Source organism: Dioscorea cayenensis, chromosome 2 (genome assembly GCF_009730915.1).
Source record: "Dioscorea cayenensis subsp. rotundata cultivar TDr96_F1 chromosome 2, TDr96_F1_v2_PseudoChromosome.rev07_lg8_w22 25.fasta, whole genome shotgun sequence".
In the NCBI taxonomy this organism is placed as follows: Eukaryota; Viridiplantae; Streptophyta; class Magnoliopsida; order Dioscoreales; family Dioscoreaceae; genus Dioscorea; species Dioscorea cayenensis.
This window is the reverse complement of record NC_052472.1, coordinates 13,387,162-13,403,121: the sequence shown is the minus strand read 5'-3', so window position 1 is coordinate 13,403,121 and position 15,960 is coordinate 13,387,162.

Genomic DNA, 15,960 nt, shown 5'->3' with positions numbered 1-15,960 from the left:
ATCCACATGGGCATGTGGACATTATCCACACCCGTGTGGAATTTCAACAGGCTTGTGTGGAGAATCCAAAGGGCCGTGTGGATGCCCGATTCTAGCCCTATTTAAGGCTGATTTCAGGATTCTTTTCTCCATCTTTCCCCAAGTTGAGAGAGGGCAGATGATAGGGTTTTGAGAGGTATTGGCAAGGGATTTAGAGAGGTTACACGGCTTCGACATCGCGCTCCATTTGGAAGAAGGTTAGTGGGAGAGATTTCGTCGGCATCGATCTGGTGAGGTGTATCCTAGGCCTGACAAAGGGACCTTTAAAAGAGTCGAGGCTTCTGCACATGACCATTGTCACGACTATCGAGGGGGTTTTATATGGATTACTTGTTTTTACATTCGATTTCATTGTTGATTGTAACTAGCTCCATGAAGAGCTAAACCCCCCTAGCGGGTATTGATTGATTGCGCGCAAGTGTACGGGATCGCCAAGTAATACCCTGTGAGTGACACAGGGGTCGTATTCCATGGAGCCAAGGAAGTATTATTACTCACTCTTCATCTATTATCTAGCCTATGACTCTTAGTAGGAAGAACAAATAAAATAAAATAAACTAAACTAAGCTAATCCAATGGCCGGGTAACTAACACACATAAATAAATAAATAAAGGAGCGCCAAGCAAGAGATGGCGGTGTTTGGACAAAGAATCCCCCTAGGATTGTCATTAAGTCCCAAACTTGGATGGTTTAAAGTGTATTAACGGCATTTAAGACCTAGAGATCTCATAAATAGGTTAACTGTAATTTATCGGCGGTTTACCCCTAATCCCATACGAGTGTTAATCGGAATCTCTTTCGGATTAACCCACCTACGATTGCAATGAGTTCAAGGAAATCTCTAATAGGAGTAAACCTACTATTCTTCGGCTTAAACCTAGCATTGGAGGGCTACCAACACCCAATCTCTTGGCGTGTCGTCAAAAGAAATCCCTTTCAACCTTTCCTAGATCTAGTATACGTGAATAGGTCACATCTACGCATACAACTCATAGTAGAATTACGGATCTCTCCATACATGTAATTCTAGACATGAAATTACGAAAGATTAAATCTCAAACAACCATCAAATTAAATGAAGAGTAACATCCCAAGTTCACACACAAGAATACACCCTAGGGTTCATCCACATCCAAACACCAAAATAAGTTAATCCCTCATGATGGGGGATACTTATACAACATACAAGGAAAAGAAAGACAATAAAGAAGCAAGAAAACTCCCTCTACGATCTTAATCTCCTTGAATCGATGAAGCTTCAAATGGTGATGTAATGGTGGTCTAGATCTTCAATCCAACTCCTTCTCCTTTGCTCCTCTCCCTCTTGGTGATGATGTGTGCTCGTTTCCCACAAGGCTCGTCACCGGAATATGGCTGGAAGGCCTCAAGGACGTATGGTGGCAGCAGCCCAAATGACCAAGAAGAAGTCTCTCTCATTTGCCCAACAAATGTTCTTTTATATCCCTCAAATTGGCTTTCATACGGGTGGTATACTGGCTCAATGAGGACCTCATTGAGGTGGTATACCAGCTTAATGAGGGCCTCATTGAGGCCATTTGGGGTCGGCAAAAGTGCATAAAAGCTCTTGTAACAGTATCCATACTGGTTCAATGAGCACCTCATTGAGCTAGTATGCCTTCAAGCAAACTGTCCTCTTCTATGGCTACAGTAATCTTCCCGAGCTCAATCCCGGGCAGCATTGAGGCCCTATGCCATGATTCAATTCCTGACTTGAAAACTCTCTAGGTGCTACAGTGGCAGCTACAGTGATCCATGCTACAGTACCACTGCTATACTACTCTACATGCTATAAAACTAGGGCTAGCTCAATAAGACTTAGAAGTTCTTAAGAGTTCATTGAATGAAAGAACTTAATACTCTAAGACCAAATACTCAAAGTTGTGTGTTAAGCATACAAGAGAGATAGAGTAGTCAAGTTGGCTATTCCCAGGGCATCAACACAAGATTCAGTGCACAAAACAATACTAGAGGTGAAACATGATTCAATAGAGCATAACAACAAATATGTAACTCACATCAATCATTAAACCATGCTAGAAGAGTCTTACAAGAATGAGCAAGGCATCATTGGTATACTAGCATGTAGATAATAACCCTAATACAAGAAATACACCCATCCCCACACCTAGTATTGTACATTGTCCCCAATGTACACTAATAATGAAAAACATGCTAATATATGCAATGAAAACAATAGAGGAGGGTGAAAATGAACTTCCCCGGTTATTCTTGTGCACACAGTGAGATGTGACCCGAACATAAGGTATGGCGAGCTATACATGTCGGGTCCGGCTTCCACTAAATGGAAAGGAGGGCTCACCAAGCTCCCTTAATGCCTTGCAAGGCATAAAGGGGACATCATCATTCCATAAAAATTTACAAGGAAGAGATGGGGAGTAATCATGCAAAAACTAACACAAAAACTAGAAAATAAAGTCTAAACAACAAAACATAGTGTCCATGCTAGTCCTTGTCCTTAGAATTAGGTTTCTCATCACAAAAATGACATCTTGCTATATGGTATTCTTGTCCAAAAATGTGGTCATTCATGTGGTGTAATCATATCTCCATTGTTGTTTGCCCATTCTTCATCCTCATAATTCCTACAAACCATGAAAAACCCAATCAAGCATAGAGGAATCCAATATAATTGAAAATGTGGTGTAAGAGATGAGGAAACAATGAAAAACATGAGGTATAGTGTCCATACGGCCGTATGGGGCCGTATGGGTACTGTTTACTCCGAAAGAACCTCCCCAAAAACATGAAAATCGAAACAATTTTACATAAATTGAAGGTAGACTTCATCCATAACAATCACACCACAAAAACCAAGCCAAATACTTGATAAATTCCACAAATAAGCTCCAAGAATGCAAGAAAAATGAAGAAGATAAAACTAAGGGCATCAAAGAGCTTACCGACAAAACCTTGAGAAAACTCAAGTTAAAACTTTGGTGAACAATTAGATCGAAGTCTCAAAGAGTTTAGGAGGTGATCTAGGAGAAAAAATGAGAGTTTTTGGCCAAGGAATGGTGGAGAAACAAGAGAGAAAATCGGGTGAAGAAGGTGGAGAAAGAAGAGTGAGAAAAGGTTGCCATAAAAGCTAAGGCATAGCTCTTGCTACAGTGTATACGGCCTCAATGAGCAGCTTATTGAGGCTGTTTGGAGTAGTGTAAAGTTTCTGGAAAATCCAAACGGCCCTAGAATTTGGTTTAAAGCCTATAAACACTTCTCCAAACGTATGGACATGGCTAGAAGGTGTTCTAAAATCATCTCCAACATGAAATAATGGTTCAAAATTTCGATCTAATGCATGAAATACTATCCAAAACATGAATTTCTCAAGAAGATAAATGATTAAACCACAAGAAGGACAATGAGAAAAAATGTACAAGGCATGCAAGGATGGACTTATTCACACAATAAAAACATAAAAGAAGCACACACACACACAACAAAAACACAATCAACACTTAACTAAAACAAGAAAAGAAGAAATAAAAGAAATTGAAACTTGGGTTGCCTCCCAAGAAGCGCTTGTTTAACATCATTAGCTCGATGTACCTCTTGCTCACCTTAAGGAGGCTTGAAGAGGGTGTGTTCCTCTCGACAACATGTAGCATAGCTACATCCATGAAAGAAAAGAATTACCTTCCGGGATGGTGTGCTTGTGGAGACCAAGAACATTGTACCTTTAGGCCTCCATCGGAAAAGTTTAGGCCGAGAGTTGAGCAATTTAAACTTGGGCGGATCCTTAGATAGTTTGAACCTCCTCCTCGCTTCTACTTCGGTCCCGGCTGAATTTCCTTGGAGCTTCCTCAAAAATTGTTTTGGCCTCCAAGGGAATAGGTATGGTTGAAAATATTTCAAACTCGGCATTGGTGGGTCCTTGGATGGTAGAAACCTCCTACCCACATCTCCTTCTTCAACCAAAGTCAATCTTCCATTAATTACCCACAAAAATTGTTTGGGCCTCCAAGGAAAAAGTTTTGGTTGGGACGTGTCTAACATTAGCATCGGTGGGTCATTGGATGGCTTCAACTTCCTACCCATATCTTCAATCGCCCCGAATAATTCTCTTTTGTGCTAGGTGTTTTGAGTCACTTCCATGCTAAGAGCTAGCTCAAGTGATATTTGTGCCACTTCTTCTACCTTTTTCACCTCTAATACACCAAAGTTCTCAACCACCTCCCTTCCATCATATTTCTCTTCAATTTCATTGTTGCTTGTGGTTGGGAGTTCAATTGCTCGCTCTTGAAATAATTGTTCAACCCAATTCTCTAATTTGTGAAGAGAAGCTTGCACCAACAAAAGTGTGGCATCGATGGCCTCAAATCTAGCATTACACTTGGCATTAAGGGCATGAAGTTCAGTGGTGAGGACATCAAATTTGGTGTCGATGTCTCGAAATCTCTGTTCAGTATTTATCATGAATTTTGCTAACACATCCTCTATAGTAAATGTCTTTACTAGTGGTTGTTGTTGCATTTTTGAACCCTGAGGAGGTGCAACCTCTTGATTTTTCCCTTGATTCAATGAAAATTTTGGGTGGTATTTCCACCCCGGATTATAAGTTGAGCTGTAAGGGTTTCCTTGTGGTCTTTGGTTTTCAATATAATCAACATGGGCATCAACTTTAGTGGCCGAAATTGTGTTAGAATCATTCAAATTGCAAGCACCTTGCATTTGCCAAGAAAATTGTACCTTGCACAAAAGAAGATATAAAGAACAAAGTTAAATAAAATAAGAAAACAAATATGTACAAAGATTAATATGTACAAATAAAAGAAAAATAGCTAGAGCAATAGATTACAAGCTTTCCTAATATTCCTTGAATCCCCGGCAACGGCGCCAAAATCTTGATTTATTACCCGCAAGTGTACGGGATCGCCAAGTAATACCCAGTGAGTGACACATGGATCATATTCCACAGGGCCAAGGAAGTAGGCCAATCACACTAATGTGTTCCGATTATAGCAAATCACTGTAGCAAATCACCGTAGTAGTTATTATTCACAGCTCGCAAAAATTCAATTCCTGGAGATTCACATGTGTGGAAATTCCACACGCCTATGTCGATGCCCGATTCCAGCCCTATTTCAGCCGTGACTTGGAACGTTTGGAGGAATCTTTTTCCCATCTTTTCCTCATCTTTTTCCCAACTTGGGAGGCACTAGCGGCTAGGGTTTGGGTGAGGCTTTGGCAAGGTTTTTTGAGTAGTTCAATGGCCTTCAACACATCATTCCTTTGGAATATAGTTATATTGGGAGCTTTCGTCGGCATTGATTCGGTGAGATATGCCCTAGTATTGACGAGGGAACCTTTGGAGAAGATAAGGCTACTCCACAAGATCATTGATATGGACTACAAGGGGGTTTTACTTATGGATTGCATGCATTTACATTCGATTTCACTATTGATTGTATCTTGCTCCACGCAAAGCTAAACCTCTAGTCGGTGCTTGGACTTGTAAACCCTAGGATGATTTTTTTTCATTGATCTTTTATTATGTTTATTTAATTGATGTTTTTAATTGAGTTCCAATCTTGAATGCTTATTGGGTTGATTTTCCCTTAAAGTGACACCAGGGTTGAGAATCCATCTTGGTAATCTTTGTGGATGAGTGACACACCATGAGGGTTATACAAAGCAAGGTTGGAGACGGGATCGAGAGGGTGAGTAGAGAGGTAGCGAAACATCCCCTTTCCCTTCTGACAACACCGCTTGCATATGTCCCGCAAGTGCACGGGTTTGTCGAGAAATAAAATCCCAGGTGAGTGGGCATCGTATCCACAGGGAGTAGGGAATAAAAATACTTAAATTATTTCTTAACCAAGTGAAAGATGAATAATGGTTTTGTTAACAAGATGTAATGTAAACAAGAATAAAAGAGACAAGAAAGAGAAGTACAAGTAAAGGGGAGGTAAGGTAATCGATATAAATGGGGTACTCAGATATTGTTTCGCCTAGGACGATCGGTTCAAGTACAAAACCCTCTATTATGCTTCCTAACTAATGCATTAATGAGTCGTGGAGATTCTTCAATAGATGGTCCCAAATCTAAGGTCAACCATGCCTGACTCTATACATGTCCCAGAGGAGAAATCAAACAATCTCAACACCTCGCACTCGTACCGAATCGCAATGAGTTCTAGGGATTCCAAGTGATAAATCCTCTACCTAGATGTAGACCTAACCCTTTGGTCCAAGTGGAAGGTCCCTAGTCATAATTAAGCCCTAGGTGCTAAAAATCACTTCAACGCTTCACTCCGTTACCTCTGCAACTAAGCCCCAGCGGAAGGTCATCCCTTAGCCCATTTACTCTACTATGACCACAAAGAACTCGAGGAAATGAAGGTAGGATAAATCACCAGAGGAGAAAGGGAACGCTCAACTACCTCTCGACTCACCCTCTCAACCATCACCAATCGAGCTTTGTCTAACTCTCGTGGTGTGTCACTCACTCACAAGGTTACCAATAAAAACTCTCAACCCTAGTGTCACTCTAAGAGAGTATTCATTCAATCAAACATTCAAGATTGGAATTCAATTAAAGCATCAATTAATGAAAGCATAATAAAAGGTTTAATGAAACAAATACATCCTATGGTCCACAAATCCAAGTACATACTAGGGGGTTTAGCTGTCCATGGAGTTAGTTACAATCAACAATGAAATCAAATGTTAAAGAAAGTAATCCATAGAAACCCCCCTTGATAGTCGTGACAATGGTGTTGTGGAGAAGACTCGACTTTTCCAAAGGTCCCTTTGTTCGGCCTAGGATACACCTCTCCGGATCGATGCCTAGGAAAGCTCTCCCACTAACCTTCATCCAAATGAAGCGCAATGTCGAAGCCGTAGAACCTCCCAAATCCCTTGTCCAATATCTCTCAAAACCCTCATCTCCACCCTCTCTCAAATTGGGGAAAAGATGGAGAAAAGAATCATGAAATCGGGGCTGAAATCGGTCTTAAATAGGGCTGGAATCGGACATCCACATGCCCCTGTGGATTCTCCACACAGGCCTGTGGAAATTCCACACGGGCTTGGATAATGTCCACACGCCCGTGTGGATTCTTTGAAAATCACATTTTTGGCCAGCTGTGAACAGTACTTACTACAGTAACATCCCAAAACACTCACGAATCCATGTTTTCATCGAGATAACGTAAACGGGCACACGTTTACGTCGTAGATTGCCTTGCTTCTTCAATAAATGGCTTCATTGGTAAAGATCTTCCTATTAATGCACAAGTCGGGATACTCGAATGTGACTGCCTTTGTGCCCTTCCAAATCATTGTGCTAACTTGAATACAAAGAGGTTGGCACATATTCTTGCATCTTGAACCCGACTTATGACTTTGCATTTGAACCTTCTCAAGATTTTCTCCAAATAGTGCGTTCACGATCTACATTGGCTTTTTTCTTTAACCTTCGGCTTCACAACCCTATACGCATGAAAGTAACATAAATGCACACATATTAGCGCTAAAACCTGATAAAAGTAATGCTCATCATAAGGAAAGAATACTTCGCATTCTTATCACACAAGAACTTATCACCTTCCGATGTGATTTATCCTACCTCCGCATTCTAAGAGTTCTTTGCGGTTATAACAGAGTGAAGTGCTAAGAGAGGAACTCCGCTGGAACTTAGTTGCACAAGCAATAGAGTGAAGCGTTTGAAGTAATCCTTAGTGTTGGGGATTAATTATAACTAGGGGTCTTTTGCCTGGACCAAAAGATTAGATCTATATTAGGGAATAGGGATTATCACTTGGAGTCCCCAAAGCTTCTTCCAACCCCACACAGGTTGAGGTGTCAAGAGTACTCCTTTCCACCGGGGCATAGTGTAGGGTTAGTCATGGTTGATCTTAGGTTTAGGACCGTGTGTTATAGGCTTTCCATGACTCATTAAACATCAGTTAAGAGACATAATGATTGGTCTTGCACTTGAAACAATAGTCCTAGGGAGAGCAATGTCCGGGTGCCCCATTTTCTATTGATTGCCTCTCCTATTATTCTCTTGCATCTCTTTCTTATTTTCTTTATTTTCATTTGCATCGATATTGTTCACACTACTTTGAATCATCTTCATCATAGGTAAATAGTAATTCTTGTGTTTCTGATCACTATTCCCTGTGGATACGACTACTAACTCACCACGGTACTTTATTACTCCGACAACCCGTGCACTTGTGGTACACACACGCAAGGGGTGTGTCAATATAAGAAAGAAAATTGAAAGTGCTTGGTGATAAGTGTCTAAATATATGTATTTTAGTGTATATATTTGATGTATTATGCATGTATTTCTATAAGGATTGATGCCCGTTTTATGCTTAATCGTATGTTATTTTCTTTGCAGAGCACAGAAACACCATGGAGAACACGAAGATACAATTTGGGTGAAAAACCGAAGAAAACTAGGTCGAATACTGTAGCATATTACTGTAGATGGCGTAATGTAGCAATGGTACTGTAGTGTCGGTACTGTAACAAAATCACTGTAGTTTCCGCTGTAGCACTTGGAGAGTTTTCAAGTAAGAAATTGAACCATGGCATATGGCCTCAATGCTAGCCGGGATGGAGCCCGGGATGATTACTGTAGCTATTGAAGAAGATGATTTGCTTGAAGGCATACTGGCTCAATAAGGTGCTCATTGAGCCAGTATAGAGACTATTCTGAGAGCTTGTTATGTACTTGGCCTACCCCAAACAGCCTCAATGAGCTCCTCATTGAGCCCGTATACCATCCCATGTAGAGGCCAATTTGTGGGAGATGTTGGGGGGTATATGAGGGTATCTTGAAGGCCATTTGAGGGACTTTTGGGAGGACTCTTGGTAGCCATTACTTGGGAGAGAAAAGGAGAACGAAGACATCATTCTTGGCAGTGTTTTGGCTTGAGGCTTGGAGAGATCAAGAGCTTGAACTTCAAGGGGAGAGCTTCATCATCAAATGAGGAGGAGCATTCGGCCTTCCTTGGGTTAGAGGAATCGTCATTCGGCCAGCATTCTTCATCCTCATCATCATTCGGACTAGGGAGTGTCATTTATGCATTTACTTCTTATTTTTGTTGAGTTTGAGATACTTGTTTGTATGATGGCACACTAGACCCCTAAGGCCATTGGATGTAGGTGAACCTTGGGGGTTCATCATGTATTTTGGATGCTACACTTATATTTGGAATGCATTGGTGTGATTTATGGTTTGGCTCATTGTGTTTCATGCATAGAACTATTATGTGAAGAAATCCTTAGTTCTTGTTTGAGTTGTACACGTACACGTGACCTACTCGCGTGTACTAGATCGTTAATGAGTTAAAAGAGGTAATCTTTGACCAACATACCGAGAAATTGGATGTAGGTAGCCCGCTTCGAACCATGAAGATAAACTTAGGTTAAGTGTATCCTTGTTGCGTGACCTCCATTCACTTAATGCAATAGTAGGGATATGATTAAGGAGAGATCCTTGTCATCATTTGTACGGGATTAGGGTTTAACCGCCGAGAAATTGGGGTTGAACTATTGTTGAGGTCCATCGGTCTAGATCACCTTTGGTATTTTATTCTTATGCATCCATACGTCATGATGACCCCTCATGGGGATCCTCGTCCCTAGGCCTATTTTCATTATCATTGCTTTTGTGATCTCCTTGCTTGCCTTGGAATTGTTATACTTATGCTCGATTTACATTCTTGCATTTATTAGAGTAGTATACCATGCTCAAGTTGTAAGGTTAGATAATAGGGGATGGATGAGTAATAAGAGCTCCTTAGCCCCGTGGAATACGATCCTTGGGCCCTCGCTCAAGGTATTACTTGGCGATCCCCGTACACTTGCGGGCGATCAATCACTTGGCCTTAGGTTTACCATAAGCATGCAAAAGAGACATTCTACAAGTAACGAAAACTTCAAACACCGAATAAGAGAAATCATTGCTCTAGCTAAAAACTTGAATAAAAAAGGACAACAACCTAATATTGTGTAAGTGTGTGTAGACTCACTCAAGTCAACCCAATATATACTCCCCAAAGTTCTCATTAAGAGGGACTTATTAATATACAAAAAGAATAGGTAGTAGCTTCACACATTTTCTAAGGTAGCCCTTTCCTATGCAGCCGCCAAGGTGGCTTTCACATTTTCAAGGCGGTAGCTCTTTCTACCCGGGTAGTAGCTTTCATTCATCCTATGAGATAGCTCTTTCTCTCATTAGGGCATACCTAGTATCCGACTTATGAAAGTAGTTTCATAATTCATAGGCGGTAACTCTTTCCACCCCCAACACACAAACAAAACAAACACATATTTTTTTTCCTTTTCATTCATTTCCACTCTTCTTTTTTTCATGGAAATTCAAACAAGAAGCATGCTAAAATATTCCCGTAAATGTTGAACTTGAGTTTCCACAAGGTTTAAAGAATGAGTAGTGCAACAAGTTATAATCGGGAAAAAATTCCTAAAAACTTCAAGTACAACTAGAGCATGATAATATTCAATGTTAAAAATTCTCCTAAACTTTAAGAATACAACCGTTGCAACCAAGGTGAACCGCCATTAGCTACATAAGAATGAATAATAAATGTATATGCAAAGAACGCATGTAAAGTGAACTCTCCCCCACAATTAAAATGTACATTATCCTCAATGTACTCATGCAAGCACAATAAAGAATAAAGCAAGTAAAACATGTGTGTGGAGATGGCAATTGAAACAATACTCCTCTAAACTACTAATGGTACGTTTGATGGAGCTATATTTATTGAGAGTGCATGTATACAAGACCATCTATATGTATACACAAGAGGGTTTAGTAAAGCTCAAACAAACACAATAAAATTGGAGTCTATAAAGATTTGAAAATTAAACACAACTTGAGACAACTAAAAAGGAAAAAAGGTAAACTCATAAGGATGATCCTTTCTGAGTGATATAAGTCCACAATAAACTACTAAAATAAAATAACAAAATAGTAAGAAAAACAAATATAATGACGCCTCAAGCGTCGGTGTCCTACTCTCCTGTCTCTGCTACCGCTGGTGATGCTGGTGCTGGTGGTGATGGAGACAGTACTGTTAGTGATGCTAGAGGTATCTGTGGAGCTCGGGGTGTCGTAATTAAAGATGAGGTCATGTCTCGCTTTAGAATCTGCTGTAGTGTGTCGAGATGCATCGTCACCTCGGTGTGGTTCGCAACCTGTGTCGCATGAACCTCAACCAAATCTGGCTGTAACACCCCTACAGCACTCTCAAGCCTCTCAAAGCAATCATGGGCTCAAGATGGAAAAAAGATCCACACTGGTGGTGGTTCCTGTGCTACAGGAGGTGTCTCTATCTCCATCTGCTCTGTTGTGGCTGAAGAGCAGGCTGAGACCCCTCAGCTGCATCACCCTACCCTCGGCCGTCTTTAGTGGTGCCATGATCATGACATAAAGACCATCTCTGTATCTACGGACCATGCCCATCAGCCGCATCGTCTCTAAACTGATGGGAAATGTTACAATGATCTTCTTAGCCCCTCTTATAGTATCCAAAGGACCCATCCCCATGATGAGTTGAGTGATGTAGTTGCATGAGAAGAGCACTCCAACTCTAGCATGCTATCCCTAATGATGCAGGTACTCTACCATGATGTGTCCCAGATGGAGTGGCTCGCTCTGTACCATCGAATATAGATAAAACAGCTCCTGATGACTAAGGACTCCTGTGTTGTCTCCACGTCCGTTCACTGATCAGCTGAGAACGGCTTGGACATATCTGTAGGCCGGTCGGGAGAGATATGTGGCCTTGGAAACTCCAGGCTCATACTATCCCTGGCCACACAGTCTGCTGTAGGTTTGCTAAAGAGTCAAGCTATGAGGATAATCTATTGATAGCTGCTACTACTCTTCTGTGTCAGTGTAAGCCTCACCGTAAAGCCCAAGTCGGATAGAAAACTGAGTCACGCTCATGCTATAGTACTGTTTGAAGGCTTTGAACTCAATAACGTCAATACTATCAAAGTTGGAGTATGAACGGTCAAACTCGAATGACGGTAGCAACTCCAAAGTGAGCATACGGATAGCTGACTCTCGAATGGACGATAATCACCTCAAGCTACCCACGGAGATCAACTCCTCAACCTCATCGGCCATCTCATCCCCCAACTGAATCTGCTCTCAATGCGCTCAAGTCGGGGAATCTCGCTTGACCAAACTTGAGCTTTGACAAGTGCTCAAACCGAACTTGATGCTTGGGGATCACAAACTCTATATGCTCAGGAGAGGGACCACAAGGATGCTTACTAGTTGCTTTCTTTGATCTGGGTTCCATTCCTGCAAGAATTGAAAAGAAACTTATCAAATCAACTTAAAAGATTATTCTACAAGAATCCACACACATATTTGGATCTTCGGGGCATGACAGCCGCACGGTTAGAATCTCCAATAAACTCATAATACAACGTAAAACCTTCTATAACCTTCTAAAATCATTCACCAACAATTTAAACCTGAAATCCATGTGAAATCAACCAGATTGAGCAAAAGAAATGAAGATCGGCGAAGAGAAAGTTAAAAGGAAGCTTACCGATGAAATGACAATCAAAAACTTCGAATACGACCAGCAAACAACTCAAAAACCCCTATAAATAGATGGAGAAGGTCAGGAAGAAGGAAAGGACGCGTTGTTTGAGTGTGGAAACGTTTAGAAATAAATAGGCGCAAAATGATTTTAAAGAAAAGTCGCATCCCTTTGTGTTCTGTACATCCACACGGGCGTGTGAAAATTACTCATGCCCGTGTGTCTCCACAGGAGAGCTTCACATGGGCATCCACACGCCCCTGTGTGCTTTCGGGATAGAAATTTTTAACTCTAAATGCATCCACACAGGCGTGTGGAAATTCCCAATGCCCATGTGCTCGACGTACAGGGGTACCCACATACCCCTATGGCTTCTCTATTCACCTGAGAAAAATTTCTGAATGTTCCACACTCCCCTGTGGAAATTCCGCACGATCGTGTAGAAGTTCACAGGGGGCAACCACACGTCCCTGTGTACTATCGAGATAGCGAGATTTCTTTGCAGACTTTCACACCGGCGTGTGGAAATTACCGACGCCCGTGTGCCTCCCACAGGGGTAACCACATGCCCCTATATCTTCTCGGGATGGAGCCCTTTCACTCTACAGAGATTCACACGGCCATGTGGAAATTCCACACGACTGTGTGTCTTCTCTGGATAACTCAGAAAAATTACAAACTCTGCAGAAAGACTCTACAACACTAATACATATATGGAGACTGCAAATAAAATGAAAATCTAACTAGAGACTCATGAAAACACTCTCAAACGACCTAAAACTTCACCAAACACAATGAAGCACAATAAAACACCAACAATCCTCGAGAAATGCATAGCAATAGCATATAAAAATTTAGACACCAACATAAAAGCTTTTATTCTTGCAAACACTAAACTAAAACCTTAGGAAAAAAGCAAAGACTAGTGTTTCCTCCAAAGAATTACTTGTTTAACCTCACTAAGTTTGACGTACCTGTCCTTACCTCATGGGGGTTCATGATTGAAAGTTGCCCTCTTACCTACAACTTGAAAGCATGATGAACACAATTTTTGCAAGGTAGAGGAGGAGTTATCAAGTTTGTTACCACACAAGGGTTCATCATCGTTACTTCGTGAATGCTTATCCCTACTAACATTGGGGTGCTTCTTGTGACATCTCCTTGTCCTCTTGAGCTTTTGGATCATCCTCTTCATGACTCCTGGGGTAGATTACACCTTGTCCTCTAGACCAAGTGATAAAACTTCTTCATTCTCCACTTCTTGATCTAGCCACCCTTCTAATGGATCCGGATAAAATATTTCCTGCACATACTCATCAATCAACTCATCAGTGGTGTCAAGAAAATATAAAGTATTGTCAAAATCAAGAGAATATCACATGGCTTCAGTAAGGCGGTACGTCAACTTGTCATCTCTAACTCTTAGTGTTAATTCCCCACCGTCCATGTCAATGAGAGCTTTGGAAGTGTGTAAGAATAACCTCCCAAGTATCAGTGGAACCTCAATATCCTCCTCCAAATCTAACACCACAAAGTCAGCAGGAAAGATGTCAGTCAGCTAGTTGTAGTGTCATCTGAGTGGGCCTAGGTTCTCCCAAAACTAGCTTCTGAAAGAATATATAAGGCATGACATTGATGCTAGCCCCTAAATCCACCAATGTCTTCTCTTCACCCAAATTGCCAGTGTTGCATGTAATGATGAAGCTACCGAGATCTTTCTTCTTGTTCGGCATATTCTTTTGTAACACCGCCAAACATGAAGCATCTAAGATCACAAATGCACTCTCCTCCAACTTCCTCTTGTTGGTCAAGAGGTCTTTGAGAAACATTGCATAACGAGGCATTTGAGACAACACCTCCATGAATGGGATGTTGATGTGCAACTGCTTAAATAGACCCAAAAACTTCTTGTATTGCTAACCATTTTGGTCATTTTTCAACCTTGAAGGATAAGGGATTCTTGGCTTGTAAGGTAGGGATGCCACCTCTTTCTCCTTAGCTATCTCCTCAACCTTCACTTCTTTGGGTGACTCAACTATTATCTTCTCAGTGAATCATGCGGCCTGGATGAAGAAATTAAAGTCAAAAATACTGTAGCTTGGAAATCCACACGCCCGTGTGGAATTTCCAAAGGGGTGTGTGGATGCCTGATTTCAGTCCTTTAAATACAGCTTCAAGAGTTTAATTTGGGGATCTTAGGCTTAGACTTAGCAAGATTGAAGAGGGTTGAGAAAGTGAGTCGAGAGGTAGCGGAACATCCCTTTTCCTTTCCAACATGATTTATCGTAGCTCCATGTTCCAAGAGTTCTTTGAGATCATGATACAGTGAAGTGCTAAGAGACCTTCCCCACTAGGGCTTAGTTGCATGAGTGAGAGAGTGAAGTGTTGAATTATCCTTAGTGTTGGGGCTTAATTATGATTAGGTATCTTTTGCCTGGACCAAAATGTTAGATCTAAATTAGGGAATAGGGTTTATCACTTGGAGTCCCAAGAACTTGAAGTAGTCCCACAATGTGTGAGGTGTTGAGAGTATTCCTTTCCGCCGGGACATAGTATATAAGATTAGTCACAGTTAACCTTAGGTTTGGGAGCATGTTTCTTTGGATCTCCATGACTCATTAAACTTCAACTAGGAGGCATAATATTAGTTTTGCACTTGAAACAACAGTCTTAGGGTAGGCATTATCCGAGTACCCCATTTTACCATCGATTATCTCTCTTTATTCTTTTTGCTTTCTCTTTTCTCTTTTAATTTTATTTGCATTAATATTTTGACTTAAATCACAAATTGGTTTTCACTCTAGCTAAATAGCAATACTTCTTATTTCTGAGCGTCTATTCCTTGTGGATTCGACTACCCACTCGCCGAGGTATTTTATTACTCTGACGACCCGTGCATTTGCGGTACACACACGCAAGGTGTGTGTCAAGTGTTTGGCTCCATTGGTGGGAAGTATACATTTTAGGACCATTTGCACTTTGCTATTTTAGCTTTTCATCTCTTGTTCTACATCACACTTTCTTATTCTTCCATTGTTCTTATTTGTTTTTCTTTGATTGCAGCCCCAGGTTATAACCTGAGGCAACTCTTCGACATTAGTTGAAGGTAACAAAGATATTAGAAGGAGAACTCATAGGGGCGGAAAGAAACATGTACAAGAACAGTTAAATCAAGTTGAGATAGAAGTTGAAGTGTCTGATAATATGGCTGAACAGCATGAACAATAGAGGACATTTTCTGATTATGCAAGATCCACAGCTCTTGGTACGCAATCTAGTATTGTGAGGTCACTGATCACAGTTCAGAATTTTGAGCTCAAGCCAGGCTCTATCCAA